The sequence below is a fragment of the Geotrypetes seraphini genome, chromosome 6, assembly GCF_902459505.1.
Source record: "Geotrypetes seraphini chromosome 6, aGeoSer1.1, whole genome shotgun sequence".
Classification (NCBI taxonomy): Eukaryota; Metazoa; Chordata; class Amphibia; order Gymnophiona; family Dermophiidae; genus Geotrypetes; species Geotrypetes seraphini.
In genome coordinates, this window is record NC_047089.1 from 125,978,422 (window position 1) to 125,998,640 (window position 20,219).

Here is a 20,219-nt window from a genome sequence, read left to right on the forward strand (position 1 = left end):
ACTTTTTCAAATCAAGGTAATAGAGAGTAAAAACAAAAAACTTGTTTTCCATTCATATAATAAACTCTAGTTCATAGGTATTTCTTGAGATGACAGGAATTCCTTAAGTTTATCTGGATCTTCAGATTGATAAACTTTTTCTTTGTATGTAATCTTCATCAATGCTGGATAATATAATCCATATCTAGCACCAATATCCTTCAATGGTTGTCTCAGTTGTAAAAATTGTTTTCTTAGTTGAACAGTCTCCTTGGAAAAGTCTGGGATGAAGAGCAATTTGGAGTCTTTATATGCCAGATCTTTTGTTTCCCTTGCCGCTTTTAAGATTTCAAGTACATGCTGGAATCTTAATAATCTTAATATTACTGGTCATGGCTGTCCTTTATTATGAGCTTTTTTCACTCCAATACTATGTGCTCTTTCAATTTCCATTGGTATTTTTAATTTAAGAGGCAGGATTTTTGGTATAGCTTATTCCAAGAAGGATATCATACTTTTCAACTCCTTCCTTTAATCCTAATATTCTTATATGGTCTCCTAGATCTATTTTCCAGATCCGTCATTTTTTTGCATTTCTTTTAACATGTTGTGATCTTCTTTATTGTCATGTTGTATCTGTTCTATCTTTTCTATTCTTTTTTCTATTTTGTCCATTCGATTATTTACTATATCCAGCTTGTTATTCATGAGGTTCATTTCCTTCCTCATTTCTATTAATGATAAATTGATGTTTCTCAATTCTTATATAACTTCTATTACATCAGGTTTTAGGTTTTATTAGGATTTTATATACCGCCTATCAAGGTTATCTAAGCAGTTTTACAATCAGGTACTCAAGCATTTTCCCTGTCTGTCCCGGTGGGCTCACAATCTATCTAACGTACCTGGGGCTATGGAGGATTAAGTGCCCAGGGTTACAAGGAGCAGCGCGGGTTTGAACATAAGAACAAAAGCAATGCCTCCGCTGGGTCAGACCTGGGGTCCATCGTGCCCAGCAGCCCGCTCACGCGGCGGCCCAACAGGTCCAGGACCTGTGTAGTAATCCTCTATCTATACCCTTCTATCCCCTTTTTCAGCAGGAAATTGTCCAATCCTTTCTTAAACCCCGGTACCGTACTCTGCCCTATTACATCCTCTGGAAGCGCATTCCAGGTGTCCACCACACGTTGAGTAAAGAAGAACTTCCTAGCATTCGTTTTGAATCTGTCCCCTTTCAATTTTTCTGAATGCCCTCTTGTTCTTTTATTATTTGAAAGTTTGAAGAATCTGTCCCTCTCTATTCTCTCTATGCCCTTGATGATCTTGTAAGTCTCTATCATATCCCCTCTAAGTCTCCTCTTCTCCAGGGAAAAGAGACCCAGTTTCTCCAATCTCTCAGCGTATGAAAGGTTTTCCATCCCTTTAATCAGACGTGTCACTCTCCTCTGAACTCTCTCGAGTAACGCCATGTCCTTCTTAAGGTACGGTGACCAATATTGGACGCCGTACTCCAGATGCGGGCGCACCATCGCCCGATACAACGGCAGGATGATTTCTTTTGTCCTGGTTGTAATACCCTTCTTGATTATACCTAGCATTCTATTTGCTCTCTTAGCAGCCGCTGCGCACTGTGCCGTCGGCTTCATTGTCATGTCCACCATTACCCCCAAGTCCCTTTCTTGGGTACTCTCATTCAATAACATCCCTCCCATCGTGTAATTGAACCTCGGGTTTCTGCTTCATACATGCAATACTTTACACTTCTCAACATTGAACTTCATCTGCCATCTCGTCGCCCATTCCCCTAATTTGTCCAAGTCCCTTTGCAATTCTTCGCGGTCCTCCTTTGTCCGAGCTCCATTAAATAGTTTAGTGTCATCTGCAAATTTTATTATCTCACACTTCGTCCCTGTTTCTAGATCATTTATGAATATATTAAATAGCATCAGCCCGAGCACCGAGCCCTGCGAAACACCACTCGTGACTTCCTCCAGTCCGAGTAGTGGCCCTTCACCCCTACCCTACCCACAACCCCAGGGTGCTGAGGCTGTAGCTTCAACCACTGCGCCACACACTCCATTGGCAAAGGACTCCCACTAGGGATCTGTGGATCTTCCTTTAGTCTTTTAATATTCCTATCTTTATACCCCATTCTCGTCAAAAAATTTGTCCAAGTCAAAAATGCCTAGAACAAGACCTTTTGGATGTGGGAGGGGCCAGCAAAGTAATAGACTGGACACCCAGACATGGCAACACAGTAGTGGGGCACCTAACAGAGTACTGCTGCGAACTTCACAAAAAGGGTGCCACATAAACATCTCACAACTCCCTTATAGGTCATGGTGAGCCCCAAACACCCCCAAAACCTACTAGACCCACCTGTCTACCACCCCAATAGCTCTTATGCTGCAGGTGCCACCTATGTGGCAGTACAGTAAGGTTTTGGGTTTTTAAGGTGGACTCACATTTTTCACCATGAATGCAGTGATTAGAGTGGCTTATGAGTTTGTGTCCTCCACTCTATGATTCACTAGGCCACCCCCCAGATAACTTAAGCCACCTTTGTGCACTTCTACTAGGCTTTCAATGCCAGGTGCTGATGTTCTGGAGGCAGATATGTAAAATTTTTATTCCAATTTTTATGGTGGTTTGGGGGGGTCAGTGATCACTGGGGGAGTGTGTGTGGGTCTGTACTTGTCTCTACAGTGGTTTGTCTGGTCACTTTGAATAACTTCTGGGCACATAGACCTATTTTTACATTACCTAAGTTGCTACGTATAAGTTCCGTCTAGGGAGCCTTGTTGAACTTTCGGTTATACTTGCAGTACAACTAAGAGCTCCTTTTACAAAGGCACGTTAGCGGTTTTAGCACGCATTAAAATGCCGCACACGCTAGCCATTACCGGCTCCTTTTAAGCAAGCAGTAATTTTTCAGCTAGCGTGTGCTATAGTGCATGCTAATCTTGTTTATGCACTACAAATGCTAGCACACCTTCGTAAAAGGAGCCCTAAGTCTAGACCCTGCCCATGTCTCACCCATATCCCGCCCTGACCACTCCTCCTAAAGCACCCCTTTTAGCTCTGAGTGTACTGCAGCAGAGATGTGCGGGTACAGAATTCTCACTCGTCCCCGTCAGAATCCCCTTCATCCCCACCCGTCCCCACGAGGAATCCCCTTGTCCCTGCTGTCCTCCATAAAAATTACCTGTCCTCTTATTACTTATTTGTATTTGGGACAGTGAAGAGTTAAGTGACTTTCCCAGAGTCACAAGGAGATGCAGTGGGAATCAAACCTAGTTCCTTTGGATATCAGGCCTCTGCACTATTAGGCTACTCTTTAACCTGTCTGACACTATTTGGCCATATTGTTTAAGCTCTTAAAGAAGTTGACTAAGAAGCCTGAATCTGTCTATCATACCATCACTCTCTCCACTCCATCGGTTCATTCATCTCTCTCCATCAGTATGCAGTGTGCTGCTAATGTCTTATCAAGGGCTTCAAGTTCTGGCCGGCTTTTCTTAGCTATCGCTCTTTGCTGTCATAGAAAAAAGGTTAAACGAGAGACTCTAACAGGGAATTCCTTTCCTGCAGTCTGTCTCCCTTTACATCATCACCATGCATGCCATTCTCGACCCTTCTTCCATCTGGTTCTCCTCTTCCCCCTGCCTTAGCCCTATGAAATAATTTCTACACTGTGAAGACATAGTTTTGTTTGCGCAATGTACGTGAGTGCCTCACAACTGCACAAAGGATAACTTTGAGAAATGCAAGAAGCTTGAAGTGTATCGGACAAAGTATTTGCCCTTCCCCCAATTATACACATAGTCAAGGCAAATAAAGATCTCTGCAATCTGCACCAGCCTCGCAGGTGAACTCGATACCTGATTGCACGAAAGGGAAATTCGTAAACGATGAAAATGAAGATATTCTAAGAATACCAGAATTTCCTCTCCCAGCCCACCTCATGCACACTGGAGAGCCCCGATTCAACTTTCTCAGCCTTCCTCCAAAAGGGGAGGAGGCGGAGTTAGGGGAGGTGAATCCCTGTCATGTGGCTTTGTTTCCGATTGGCAACAGCTGGGTTGAGGGCGGACACTATGTAAATGCATGGGTGGGGAGGGTGGACTCCATACAGGCTGACTTCCTGCTCTAGCCTTGCACATGCCACTGCCTGACCAATCAGCAGCAATGCAGTGAGCTCAGCATGTAGGCACATTGAGCGCCTATGTGCTGAGCTCACTGCTCAGATTGGCTGTTCCCACCGTGGCGCCGGTATCATTTTGAAAATTAGATAGGCCTCAGAATGGGAGCCCTGGTTCTATCCCCGTGGGAGTCCCGTCAGCCTTGGAGAGGTCCCCGTGGGAGTCCCATGGGCTGGGAGGAGTCCCGTGGGATTCCCACGAACCCCTTTCCTGTGCAGACCTCTACTGTAGCACTGAAAAGGCCTAAGTCATTTTTAGCTACGTCTAAAACCCGTTTTGGTTATCGGCACTTGAACAACTTGTCTTTATTAATCGTCTAAGTGCCGATTTAGATGGGATTTTAGACATATTTCCGGTTCGATTATGAGCCCCATAGAGCCCCTGAGCTAAAGCAATTAGAAGCAATTTTTATAAGGAGCCACCTCATTTTAGGTGTTAAGAATATGCTCAAATCAATTTTTTATTTTGGATTTCCCTCTTTGTATTGTTCTATAGGAAGTAATGAGGATAAATAAGAATTTTGTTTCTTTTCCTTCTGTGATTTTTCCATCATAACTTTTTGGGTTAGATTCCTTATCATTTTAGTTTCTAGTCAAATTGGTGTGATTTGATGTATTGTAATTAAAACTTTTATAAAAAGTAATAATATATATATATTTGAATGAGTGTAATTGCAGTATTTCAGTCATATATGAGCATAAATGGTCACTTGCCTGTGTAAATGACCTTGGTCTTCATGGAGCATCTCCAAGTTCTCCTAACAGCACAGGAGCCTCATGGCCTTCCGACATGGCATCAGCATTCTTGGAACCCATCTTGTACTAACCTTGGACATGCCCAACTTTTTATTAATTATTTTCCAAACTGTACCTGCTGAGATGCTCATTTCTTCAGCTATTTGGGAAACCTTAATTTGCTTGTCTGACAAAATTAAATCCTCAACCTTAAGGCCGTCCAGTGTGAGGGTCATCTTCAATGAACTCTCTACCCCACTTAAACTGTTTACTCCAAAATTATACTTTGTAGGATGATGGGGCAGACTCACCATAAACTGCAGTTATATGATCATAGATCTCCTTTGGCTTTTTCTCTTCTGTGAGAAATGTTATCAATGAACAGTGCTCCAAATCAAGCAGTTTATTTCTTGATTCGCACAAAGACTCTCCTGACATCCTGTTTCTGAGAATGTTAGACTTGCACTGAGCTGCAACTGTGCATGAGTAATCTTGAGACATGTCACAACATGCACAGACTTGTTTCAACATGCTTTCCACTTTTATGCTCCTCTGTTTATTAAAGAAATGTCCAGACACTTGTAGTCATGGGAGAGGGTAGTAGGCTTCAGGCCCCAATCCTTTGGGATGCCGTGCCAGAAGAAAAGGTCTATCCAAATTTACCCAGACATGTCCTCTTTTTAGAGGACTGTCCGGGTATCCAGATGGTTTCCTGAACTAGAGAGTTTTTCTGGGTTTTGGGCTCTCTCTCTCTCCAGCCCCCACCCTGAAGTTGGGTATGCTTGTCCCTTCTTGTCCACCACCTACTTCCTCCAGCACTGTAGTTCAATATTTGGGCAGCCAGCAGCGTCAGCGTGATGAACCTGCTGTCTTCGGCCTGCTTCGAAAGCCTTCTTTCTGCTGTATCCTGACTATGCGGGAACAGGAAAATAAAAGGGGTAGGGATGGGGTGGTTTGTATGGAAGGCAGCTAACCTATCAGCAGTTTCATTGATAGCACAAAGTTTTTAACTGACACCAGGAAGGAGAATATTTGGAGTTTTGGCTTATTTTTAATCAGGTTTCCTGAAAAGAGAGAAGTACCCGCAGGGGAGAAGAGGGTTTGGAAGGAGAGACAATGTGTAATAAGCACCTGCAGGAGAGGGGGAGAAAGAGAAGCACCCATGGGGAGGAGGACGGGGGTTGGAAGGAGAGAGAAAGAAAGCACCTGCAGAAGAGGGGTTTGGAAAGAGAGAGAAGCACCCGTGGGGGAGGAGAGAGAGTTGGAAGTAGAGAGAAAGAAGCACCCTAGGGAGCGGGATTGGAAGGAGAGGGGGGGAGAGAAAAGCACCTGTGAGGAAGGGGAGTTGGAGGGAGGGAGAGAGAAAGAAGTCCTGAAAGGACTAAGAGTAGGGTTACCAGATATTGGGGAAAACCCGCATGTTCTCTTTTTAGAAGACTGTCTGGGTGCCCGGAGGGATATCCAAAACCTGGCAGTTTGGGTTTTGGAGGGCCATGTGGAGGGTCTCAATACCCCCTGAGCTCGGGAAAGAAAAGATAAAGTTCATGTGTGGGCAGGGCTGGGGGAAGAATGGGTCAGGGCTATGGGCATAATGTGGTGGAGCGGAGTGGAGCTGGGGACAGAACAGGGCGGGGCAATGTGCCCTTTTTTTTGCTGACAAAATCAGGTAACCCTAGCTAAGAGGATGGGAAGGGGGGCGGGGGGGGGGGACTAAGGAAATGAGTACAAGATGGGGAGATGTGCCATGGTGGGATGAGGGCAGTCATGTGTCTTTTTTTGTGTCTTCACAAGTATGGTAACTCTAAAAGGTACTGAACACTGATCTGTATTTTTGGAATATGGAACTCCAATAAGTGGACTGATACTAAAGCCATCTTTAAAGGCTTTGGGATGGGGCTGAAAAGAAATCACTGCCCTAGATGAAATCACTTAAAGCAGCACATAGTGGTCCCAGGCTAGAAATATTAAGAGAGCCTTAGGGAATGCTGATGGACGTTTATTAATTTCCGAGACTCATATGAGGGGTCTGGGGTTTGCAACATGGAGGAGGTTGCTTCCTTTTAAGATAAATTAACCTTGACTCTGCTCTAAGTCTGTTGGTGTTTTTGTGAAGTGAAGGAAACCCAGAAAATCTGGAGTGGATTAGTTTCCGGCCATGAATTGAACGCCCATAGGCCGCTATAGGGTCGCTCCTGGTCCAAAAGTGGATGTAGTTTGTAGTGGTGGTATTCCTAACCCTAGTGAGGGCTGACAAGGCCATTACAGCATGAACAGGAACAGAATTTTGGAATTTGCACTAACACACATAGATCGGAGGGGGGGGGGGGTCATGTGATGCACTCGTCATGATCAGAAGTGTGCTGTTGGGCTCCGTGATCCGACCCTCATATAACCTGCTTTATATCTCTCCTCGTAGCGTGCTCAGCACTTCTAAAGCGGCAGTTGTGGAAATAAAGCAATTCCTGAACAGCAGGGACTAGGTATGTCCACTAAACCTGCCAAAACTTTTAAGGGCAAGACAAGCACACCGGAGTCTAAGATGGCGGCGGCACCTGCACTTGCGCCTCTAGAACTGGGAGAATGGGCCCAGATCTATCACCTCGTTGCCACTGCCCTAGAGGATTGCCTAAATAAATTGCAGTCTGTGGTGGAGGGCATCAATGAAAAGTTTGATGCTTACTCCAAGAGGATCATGGAAGCGGAGAGGAGAATTTCTGAGGGAGAAGATGAGGCCTAAAGAGTGCAGGCGCAGGTGGAGAGCCTGCAGTCCCAGGTGGTGGTCCTCATGGATAAACTCAAGGAACAAGAGAACCGCCAGAGCCGCAACAATTTGAGGGTTGTAGGTTCCCGGAGCTGCAGAATGACGGTGACCTGTATTATTTTTTTTCATACATGGCTGCCTGAACACTTGGACCTGGAGGTTACAGTTGTGAACTTTGTGTGTGAATGAACACACCGGTTGGGCTCAAAATTGGGGAATAACCCCAAACCCAGAGTGGCGATAGCCAGGTATGAAACTGGCAGGAGAAAGAACATCTTTTAAAAGCTTACGGCACCGCTTGCAGCCTTATGTGCAAAGGGAAACGGCTGCTCTTGTTTAATGATTATTCAGCACAAGTCTCCTTCCTTGGAGAACTGTGTTTACTATGAGAGTGTTGGATTGTGGACACTCCAGATCCATGATCTATTTTTCTACTGTTCTCCCTTAGGGGAGTAATAATGTTTCTTGTTCTTGTTTTTTCCATACTTTTTGGAGGGTGGGAGGTACTCTGGGGAGGGTCTCTCTGGGGTGGGGGGAAGGGGGTGTGGGGGAGGGATGAAGAGAGGTGTGTAGGAGATGACCTGCTGTCCATCTATTTGCTGCTCTTGTACCAAAGTCTGGACCTGAAAGGGGAGGGGGCAGGACATAGTTTGCATATCCTGTGTTAGAGAAGCCTAGGATTGGGGGGTTTAGCTGTGGGGCCCTCGCTCTATCTATTTATATTCCTGGGTTTCCTGCTGATTACTACAGGTTTGTAATTGATAATGGTTAAGCTCCGAATCTCAACATTCAATGTGGATGGTATCCACTCTCCCATTAAGAGAAAGAAACTACTGAATTGGTTCAAGAAAGAACACATTGATATAGCCTATTTACAAGAAATCCATCTCTCCGCAGATGAACATGCCAAACTGCGCATGTTATGGGTGGGGGAGGTCTGCTCCTCTTTCTTTAACTCCAGATGTAGAGTGGCGATCCTGTTTCATAAACAATTGCTTTTCAATATACATAAAGTCCTGCAGGATAAGGAGGGGAGATATGTGATAATTTTGGGTAAACTTTGTGGACAGAAATGGATGTTTTGTAACCTTTATGCTACCAATGTGTATAGCCACCGTTTCTTTTCCGAGCTGCTTGCCAAGATAGACATGTATTCAGACTACCAGCTCTTCATGGGGGGAGATTTCAATATAAGGGCAGATCTGACCATGGACTGCAGGCCAGCTAGACCTTGTCTGGGGGACCATAGAGTCAAGGGGGTTAATTTTTTATCTGACCAATTGACTGATAGACCAATTGACTGGCAGACCCTGCACCCCACCGAACACACCTATACTTCTAATCTCACCCTCATGATGTTTACGCTCGATTGGACTACTTTCTGGCCCCACCCTCTCTACTCCCTCAGGTAGATAGAGTCACAATCATGGATGTCCCCTTATCAGACCATTTGCTGCTGATAACGTCAGTACAGATCACGGCGGAACCTTCCACACGTGGCTGGAAGTTTACGATCCACCTGTATGAAGATCTGGAGTTCCATCAATACCTCCGCGAACAATGGATGGAATACTGCTGCAATAACAAAACCCTTGACATCGATCCAGTAGTTATTTGGGAGGCTTCTAAGGTGGTGATTTGTGAGTTCATTATAGCCTATTTGTCTTGCAAATGGAAGCAGCAGGATGCAGATCTTCTGTAGTTACCTCAAGAATTGCAGTTGCTGAGACGGAAACATGTAGCTACGTTGTCTGCTGCAGACAAAGTTCATTTGCAGGATGTGCGCCAACAGGTAGATGCTATATTGACTCAGAGGGCTACTAGGGATATCTATTTCCAACGTTACAAGTTATATAAGTGGTGTAGGAAGATGGGAAGGCTTCTGGCTAATCTAGTGCACCCTCTGAGGAAACATCAGGTTATCATGTCCATTAAAGATAAAAGGGGAATTCTATACACAAGGGAAGAGGAAATCTGGCAACAATTTGTCCAATTCTATGAGACCCTCTATTCGTAACAGTCTTTGGCTGAGCGGGACAGGGATGATTTCTTTCAAAATATTGAATTGCCTCAACTGACAGTTGCACACCTTGCTGTTCTGAATGTCCCGGTTACCGTTGGTCAGTATAAAAGCATTAAAGCTCACAAAAGCACCCGGTGTTGAGGGTGGCCTCTTCTCTGGGTCCTATTGAAGAAGTAGCTTCTCTATAATGGGGCGATCTGGTTTTCAGTGTGATCAGACAGAATTCCTTGATTTGTTTGGTCATGTCCACTCTATGGGTGGATCCACGGAGTTTAAGGAAATGCAATTTAAGATATTACACAGGGCATATATCTCCCGGAAACAGGGGGCCCTGCATGGGATTGTGGGAGGAGGATCTCTACGCCAAGTGTCATAGATCTCCTGCTACTCTCATTCACCATTTTCTGGAATGCTGCACTATAGAATTGTGGTTGCAAGTTCTTCCTTTCTTGGAAAAGATAGTGAAAGGCACTATCCTGTGGGATTATGGCATGCTATTATTGGGAGATCAGCGGGGCTTACTGGAGGCGGGATTCTCTTTCCCTAAAAGGAAAGTTCTTTACATGGCTGTCTTGGTAGTTAAAAAACTCTTGTTGCAACATTGGATGTCCGATCGGGTGGCCTCCTTTTCTCAGATGGCCCGGTATGAAAAACAAAGGACTCCCAAGGTGGGAAGGGTAGACCATCAGTGTTATGTGGGTCTTTGGAAAGATATCTTGTTACAATGCCCCAATGATCAGCAGGGGCAAATGTAAGTCTCCCTGTTCTTCTTGGGCCTTCCAGGGTTGTTCCCTAGTGGATAACGGTGCGCATGAATATATGTGGTAGTGTGACTGTAGAGTTTGGGATGGTGAGTTTGAGGAATGTGACAGTGAATTGCAGATGTGGGGGTCAATTATAGAAATTTGTTAATTGCAACTGGATTATAGTTTGTTACCATATATACTTATATATTGGTGAGTTTTCTCTTGCAATTTGTACTTGTATTGCATATTTCACTTGTGCACTGTTGGTTGCTTGTACATTCTATGTTGCAATTGATAATAAACATATATTTTTAAAAAACCCAACACGCATAGATCACAAAATTTCTTAATTTACATTTGTATCTGCATAAGTAGAAGCTAACATTTACACAGAATCTATTGGTATGTGTGTTCTTTTGCTATTAAGCCGCTATTTTATAAAGTGAAATAGATGCATGTTTAATTTCTAAAATAGTTGTGCGATACCTCAAGTCTCCAAGAGATGTGCACAACTTTCCTTTATAGGTAAAATATGCATCTATGAATGAGCACTTACACCATAGAGCTGGTGTAAGTGCTTGCACCTAAATGTCAAAGATTTGTGCATAACTTATAGAATCATATAAGTTACACATGTACCTGTAAGTATGCCTATTACACATACCTACATGTACCTATGTGTATGCCTATTAGTCATATCTAAAAGTATACACAATGTAACTACTTGTGGAGCAGGCATGTTTGGGGAGAGGTTTGGGCAGACGTGCAATGCCATGTGTATGCCTATTAGTCATATCTAAAAGTATACACAATGTAACTACTTGTGGAGCAGGCATGTTTGGGGAGAGGTTTGGGCAGACGTGCAATGTAGGCATATATTTTATAAAATATTCATTAACATTTGCACATCCATTTGGGACCATTTTCATACTGTATTCAAGGATTTGTATTTGGACTATATCTAAATAAAGTATATGTAACTGGAGGTTGGTTTTGACTTCTCTTGTGCTTCTTTTTTGTTGTTCTGTTTCATTTTGAGGCTTGTAGTCTTCTCTTTTTGTTTGTTTTTTAAAGGATAGATAACATGACTGAAGCTTTGTGTGTTGTGGAAGGCCATTCCAAACCTGAACTGCTTGAAATGGAAAAGAGGTTTCTAGAAATCTTTTTCATAGAAATGCATTCCAAACAAGAGAAATTTAATAAAAATGTGGCCACTGGATTTAAATGTAATGCTCTTAGAATAAAAAATAACCAAATTAGTAAGATGAATGAGTGCAAGGCCATGTAAAATCTTACAAATAAACAAGATAATTTGAAATTAACATGGGCATGAACAGGCAGTCAGTGCAAAGACACAAGCAAGAGTTATATCAATGGCTGCTGTGTTCAGTTGAAGCTTCTTCCAAATCTTAGTAGATAACACAGAATAATTACAGTAATCTATTTGTGATAATATCAATTGTTGAACTAATATTGCAAAATAATCTTCAAGTTCCCTAAGGAGTGAAAAATATTCTATTGCATAAATTATTCGCTTGAAGATCAAAAGATAGTGATCCAGGATTTTTGCTATAAGAGGGGTGTTAATGGGTGATTTCTGTATTGTTTAAAATCAATAAAATATTTAAAAAGGAAAGAAAATTTACTCTTTATTTACTGTATGTGATCTATTGACAAGAAATTTACAGAACTAATCTAATACAACTTCAGAGAGTACTAATTCACTTAACGTCTATAGGGGTTCTTCTACAAAGGTGTGGGAAAAAGTGGCCTTAGCACCCCCTTGTCTCATCTGCTAAGGCTACTTTCTATCACAGCAGTAAAATGGCCAATTTACCATTTTTAAAAAACAAATTAGAGCATAAGCACTTACTGAAACCTATTTTGTAGGTGGTAAGGGCTCATGCTCCAATCATGTGCTAATCATTTAGCATGCAGTGAGCTAACTGATCAGTGTTGGTACACACACTCTCCATCACCCCTCCTCCTCCCTTTGCCATTAAATTGAAAATAATTTTTTGCACATAGTTTGCATACCTTTTCTAACCAAGTTTAATTGAATTCTTGGTCGGCTTTTAATTGTCTGATTATATTGAACAGCACGATTGTTATTAAATTCACAGCAAGAGTTCAGATATTTTCATAGCACAGAAACTTTGTTAATTTTTTTATCATTAACAGTCAGAAATATGCTATGTAGGTGGGGGGGGAGGGGGGTCAAATGATTTTGCCTCAGTTTGACATCTCTGCAGTGGACCATGAGTTTTTGTTGAAAAAACTACCTATGTTCAGCTCTGCTGGTCCTGTTTTTGCTTAGTTCATAGGCTTTTTGAAGAACAGGTACTAAAGACAGCTTAACCTCCAAGTTTTGAAGTCCCTCATGTGGTGGCCTTCAGGAATCACCTATTTTGTCATTATTATATCATCTTTTTATGACCTCTCTGATGTTCTTTTGGATTTAGGGGAAGTGCTATATTTGTGTGCTGATAGTTTTTGCTACTATTGATTGATCTGATGTCCTTATACTCCAATTGTAATGGTATAAAGATCAAGAAGTGAACATTGAAACATGTTGTCAAAACCAATGTTGTCAAATTATGATTTTTGAATAGTGGTTCAAACAGTTATTATACAGAGATTAGACTACTGTAATGCCTTATATTTAAGGATAGCTTCTGTGAGATGTAAGGCATTACAGGTTATTCAAAATTTGGCAGCACGGCTAATTTGCAGAGGAAGCAGATTTTATTTATTTATTTTATTTCTAAAATTTTTAGACCACCTAAGACTAAGTGGTTAACAATTGAAACATTCACAATACAGTATAATCTTGTTATAACGGACTCACTTATAACGGAACCTCGCCTATAGCGGATGAGATCCGCTGGTCCCGGCTGAGCGCCAATATAAACATACAGAAAATCATCAGATATAGCGGACTCGCATATAACGGACTTTCGGATATAATGGACAACTATTTTGGTCCCCAGAGCCGCTTTTCACTGTAGTTTTATTTGGCTATAACAGACATGCAGCAGGATACTATATCACCAGCATGCCTATAAGGAACGTGGCATGCTGGTGATATAGTATCAAAATGCAGCCCAGAAAAAAAAAGACAGAGCATTTTTCTTTCCAGTACTGTGTTCTGGTTTGCAATCATTTCGTGCCAGATCAATGTTTTGCTGAGTTTTGTTATTGATGTTGCTGATATGCTTGTGCAGTGACTGTTGTTTATCGATTTACGTTGTTTCAAATTGCCCTAAATATAGTTTTAAAAATATGCACTCTGGATATAAGGGACTCTGGATTTAATGGACCATTTTTCCAAGTCCTTTGAAGTCTGTTATAACGAGATTATCCTGTAGTTCAAAGACAGTACAATTACAAAATACTTTCAATTATATTGCAATCACGTAATAGCTTAATCCACTAAAAATAACGTCAAAAGATGGAGATTATATGTTGTAAATCTTCATTAAGTATTGTGCAATGATCACAGTTCAAGTTTCTTATTAAATATACCTACTTGATCATGCTACCCCATTGTTGAAATAGACTCACTGGTTACTAGTAAATATTGGATTGTTTATAAAGCTCTCTTGTTGACCTTCAAAGTTATCTACCATGGGATCTCCTGGTATCTGACTCAAGTACTGAAAGTGTATCTGCCACCTAGATCTTTAAGGTCAGAGGGGATGTTGTGGTTAATCAATGAAGAGCTGGTAAGTGTGCATTATGCAAAAATAAGAGCTTCCATAATTTCTGTGGCAAGAGTGCTTTTATGGAACAACTTGACAAGACTACTCAGGTTACTTTCTGATATTCAGAAATTTAAGAAGGTGTTAAAGACAACTTTATTTGTAGAAGCCTTCTCTTGAATATTTGTTTATTTGAATTGGAGAATTGTTTAGATGCATTTAAATTAACTGGTTATTTTTGTTTTATGAAAACTATGTATGTACTTTGTGAATCACTTAGGTAGGAGTGTGTGGTGCAATGGTTGAAGCTACAGCCTCAGCACCCTGGGGTTGTGGGTTCAAAATCCCGGGCTGCTCCTTGTGACCCTGGGCAAGTCACTTAATCCTCCATAGCTCCAGGTACGTTAGACAGATTGTGAGCCCACTGGGACAGATAGGGAAAATGCTTGAGTACCTGATTGTAAAAACCGCTTAGATAACTTTGATAGGCGGTATATAAAATCCCAATAAAACTTGAAACTTGACTATAAATTTTTTAAAATAAATCAATAAACATCTAAAGTTGAACACTGATAAAATCAAACTGCTATGGTTTGGTTAAGAGCCAGACTGGATTCGAGACTCCCTGTCTTTTAATGATAGTCCTTCCCTAAAGGTAGATAGGTCATCTACGGTATTGGGAATAATTCTGAACTCTTTACTGAGTATGTTAATTAAAGATGATGTCCTTTAAACTTAAGAAGTTACTCTTGGTCTGCTCTTGATTTTATACGGATCACTTTAGAGTTATAATCAAATTGTTGACACTTTTTCATCTGGATTACTGCAACTCTTTTCACCTAGGCATTTCATCAAAACTGATTTTGATGTTCCATTTGATCCTGAATACCGGTGCTAAATTAATCTTCAGTAAGGCTAAGTTTGATCATGTGAAACCTTTCCTGCTCCAGTTACACTGGCTGCTTGTCCATGCTAGAATTACTTTTAAAGTTTGCTACAGTATAATCTCGTTATAACAGACTTCAAGGGACCTGGAAAAACAGTCCGTTATATCCAGAGTTGCATTTTAAAAAAACTTTATTTAGGTCAACTTGAAACAACGTACACTCAATGAACAACAGTCACTGCACAAGCATATCAGCAACATCGATAACAAAACTCAGTAAAACATTGGTATGGCATGAAATGATTGCAAAACCAGAACACTAAAAGATGTTCTAAAGCATTATGTTGTACTGTACTGGAAAGAAAAATAATCTGTCATTTTCTTCTGGGCTGCATTTTGATACTATATCACTGACACATCATGCACCTTTGTAGGCAGAGCCTGCATGGCCGTTATAGCCGAACAAAACTACAGCTAAAAGTGGCTCTGGGGACCAAATTGTTTGTCCGTTATATGCAAAAGTTTGCTATATATATATATATGTGAGTCTGCTATATGCGGTGATTTTCTGCATCTTCATAAAGGTGCATGGCCGTGACCAGCAGACCTTGTCCGCTATAAACGATATTCCGTTATAAGTGAGTCCGTTATAAGAAGATTATACTGTATTTGGTTTACAAAATTTTGAATGTATTCTCTCCGGAATATCTTTCTGATTCAGTTCAGCTAATTGGGACGACAAATGTAGCAGTAATAAAGAAAATTTAAAGTAATGGCCATGCAATAATGCTGCCATTAGCAAACAGCCATTAAAACAAATTAGTGCATAAGCACATTAGCACATATTTTGTAGGTGGTAAGGGCTGAGGCTCCAATCATTTAATTTTGGTGCTTCCATCTGTAAAAAAATATTCAACTAACCCCCTCTTCTACGAAACCGCACTAGCGGCTTTTAGCACAGAGAGCTGCGCTGAATGGCCTGCGCTGCTCCCAACGCTCATTGAATTCCTATGAGCGTTGGGAGCAGCGCAGGCCATTCATCACGGCTCTCTGTGCTAAAAACTGCTAGATGGTTTCGTAGAAGATGGGGTAAGTCATTGATAAATCATTTCCCTTACTTTAGGTGAAACTTTAGAATTCCTCGCTATATTTGGCACTCTTTAATGATGATTTACACTTTTGGAAAGTCATAAAATCTTATGTTTTCATTAAAGCTTTTAACTTGTGATTGTAATGCCAGACCCCTGAGAACTGTCAGCCCTAGGTTTCAACAAAGGATAAACAAAGGATAAATTAAGATAGCTAAAAAATGAAGGTAGGTAAGGGAGTATGGGTTGCAACAGGAATTGTATGTACTTGGCAAAAAATAAAATTAAAAAAATAAATATATATAGGGGGACCAGCTCCGAATCAATGAATGTTCTGGCTAATTACCAGAGATAATGTGCTGTAATAGTTATGGGGTGTGCAATATTATAGATGTAATGATGTGCAAGTTTAACGGGTAATGATATGGTAAGCGAGATAATGAGTTGCCATGCTGTCTGGTATGGGGGAGGAAAGTGGTTGGAATGGTCGAGCTCATTGCCATTCATTGCTAGTTGATTAAGTTTTGCAACCAGGGTAATGCAATGGGGGCTCAAGCTTATAAAAAAGAAAAAATAGAACTGGGGAAATGTAATAAATTAATTTCATGGCTATTTCAGGTTAAGGGATGCTGACATATAATGGGAGGATTAAGGATCCTAATTAAACAGGTTGTTCAAGGCAAGTTATGGGAGTTTGTGTAGGGTTCCCCCCCCTCAAAAAAAAAAAGGGGAAAATAAAATAGAATAAAATAAAACAAAAATTGATGGTCTAGTGTTGGCCGGAAGGAGGGGGATAAGCAATATAATGGAAGCAAGGTTGGCACAATTTAATTTATTTTATGTTTTAGTATTATACCTACAGGATGCTGCTGCAGGGAGAAAATCTAACAGGGTGGCCGAGGTCCAAAACATGGTGGCAAGGCAGATGATGACTACAAGAGGGACCAAGAAGGGAGTGGCAGTGACCTGCAGAGCGAAAAAGTAAAGCAACAGCAAGACATCAATGACCTTATGGTAGAACTGAAGAAACAGCTGGAGCAGCCTGGAACAGATACAGTGAGGCAGTGACTTCAGAGCATGGAGGCTGAGAGTTCTGGAGCACTGATTCTGCCTCTACAGAGTCCAGTTAATACAGGGTAAGTCCTTGAATCAGGATGATTCAAACATCATGACTGTGGACACAAGCACAGATGAGATTGCTCCTATGGACATGGGTGTGAATATTGACTGTATGGCATTAGCACAAGTGATAAGGGAGGCGTTGTCAATGTTTGAGAAAAACAGGAGCATGGCAAGCCTTAATGGCAGGGGCTTTAGAAGGGATAACCTTCAGCTTCCCTTGGGGGATTCTACTCCTAGCACTTCAACCAAATGGGACAAGGATGAAGTCACTTGTGGGGTATCTACTTTAGCAAGGAGTGTGCCAAGAAGCATAAAAGAGAAAATATGAAAGAGAGAATACATTGACATATTTACCTTGTTAATGAGAGAGCATGAGGAGGAGAATGGGTTTGAAAAAGATGGAATTTTCATTCAAGCTGAGAGAGAAAACCAAAAATATTTAACTCAATAAGTAATTGGATTGAACATTCCATATTTTTATGAGCATAGTATGGAAAAGGAGCCAGATATGAGCCCATACCTCATTAGGTATTTGGATACTATAATTAGGATAGATGCACTTGGCTCAATTATGATATAAAATTCAGAAAGAAAATGGTCGAAGACAGGTCCATTACATGGAAGTACAGGGTGGTGGATTTATGGATGGACAAAATGTTGGCCCATAGGCCATTTCAGCAAGATAGGTTTCAACACCAGTTTCAGAATGGCCCATGGATGGTAGAGAGGCAGCAACCTCTTAATAGTTGGTAATTCCTGCAAGGGGAAATTTCAGGCCACCAGGGTTTCAAGCAAGGAGAAAGGAAAAGCGCCCCACCATATAGGGGGGCAGCAGCAACAAAAGGGCCGAGGTCGTTGCCTGGGGAAGGATAGGGAATAGGGGTTGGGGTGGAGGTGGGGCTGGGCATGGGAAGGCAGGGGCAGAGGGAAACAGGTACAGGGGCCAATTAGGGACAGGAACATAGGCTCAAGGCGCGGGGCGAGTGAGGGTGAGGTGACCTAAGCTGAGACGAAAGCTGCAGTTCGGCCTTTGCCATGGGAGCGTTGCGGCATTTAGGGAGGAAGAGGACATCCTGCTGCCTAGGTAATTCGGCTTGCTCATGCTCACTGTTTTTTTCCATGCTGGCTTTGGCGTCAGGCTGGCGTTGCGCGGCTCTTTAAGTTTTTCATGGGTGCAGAGCGTCGACAGTGAGACAAGGGCCGCTGCAGCCGCCGGAAGAAGAGCACAAGGCAGTGCAAGGTAGGCAGCGGAGGAAGCTTGTTCTTTCCTCAGGATGGGTCCTTGCATATGCTCCTGCTGGCATGCTGTCCCGGGGGGAGGGTTGTACAGCATGAGGGTGTTCCAGGCTTGGAGGACTGATTGCAGGGTGATCTGGGCCGGGACAGAGGCTGCAGTCCAGCCTTCACGGTGTCCTGCTGTGGTTGCCCTTCATCGGATGTCCTAACTCTGTGTGTGCCGTTGGCTGGCGGTTGTTTTGCTATACGGCAGGACCATTTAGGGTTGGGCACGCGGAGTATTGCATTGACTTTTCATGCTAGTCAGCACCACGCAGTGGATGGGGAGTGTGTACTGGTGTTCGGAGCACCGAAGGACACCACATAGTCAATGGGGAGTGCATGCTGTTGTCCACCTTGGTTCTGGCGGAGATAAGCGCTGTGGTCTTGGTGCAGGTCAGTGTTTGGTTGGCTGGGTCAGTTGACAACCGGAGGCAGTTTGGGTTTGCTGGTTGTGTAGAGCAGTGTCTGTCAGCCCATCTCGCAGTCACAGTGGGGGGGGGGGGGAGGAGGGATTTTCCTTGGTGCGCAGGAGATAGGCAGGCAACAGTAAGAGATTTTCAGTTTGCAGCAGGGTTTTGAGAGGGGAAGGGGTGTTTTCTCTGCAGTGTGGGATGAGTGAAGAAAACCCCCAAGTGTGCTGTGAGTGTATTCCATTCCGGCATTACGCCCTCGTGGTTTGTTTCGCAGCAGGCCTTGTTGGGCCGTTACGTGTGAGTGTGGGCAGATATAATGTAGGTCTTACTGGGTTTTTTACATGTTGAGTTAGATGTAATGATGACTCTGGTCAGGTGGAATGCCTCATTTGGTATATCTAGCGTGCTTCAGTTAATTAAGTTTAACATAAGTAGGGGAGTTGAGAACTAAGGAAGGAGGATCTCAAATTGGCGAAGTATGTGCAAACTGGGGCAATTTGATTCCTTGCTATATATAGTCCAAAGCATATACATATATATACATACACATACAAATAGAGTTTCCCTATCATTGGCTATGCCGCATATGCAAGCCTAGGTAGAGGACACAATTGTAATTTAGGGGCGAGTCAAATACTATTCAATTGGTGCAGCAGCAGGGATAGCCTGTGATACGATTTTAGGTGCGTTATTTAAACATCTATTTATTTCATTAATTACCACTAGTTGGGTATAACAGATGCAATTAGGTTGTGCATTAGGGTGTGATACGTGCAACAGGGTTGGCACAAGCAGACTATTTTTGGTGACGAATGCTCACTATTAAGTCTTACTTTCTGTTCATATAAAGGAAGATGTTTTTATTGATAGTGCTGTACATGGTGATTCTGTGGGCGGATGGATATGTACACATGTTTGGCTGCAAGTGTAGTGGGAGGCACAATCAGTGGTATATGCTGCGGGCCCACCCCTGGTAATCGCCATACAATGTGTTGGTATTATAATTTAAGTAACATTCGTGGTCACTGTAACCAGGTTCTCCATAGCATTTCCATACAGCATCCACAACAACGGCACCTGGAGCTAGGACCTCGGCGTTATGTTGGTCCACCAGGGGGTGGAACTAGGCTTGCCTTCTTGCAAGGTCGGTTGAACATTGGATAGCAAATCTATTACGCCAGGATTATTATCAGCTGGAGTGAGGGGGCGGGAGAGCGTTCCATAAGATTTAAATACTCTCGCTTTTATTTGTAGTGTAACTACACCGCGGAGAACCAGCTTTTGAT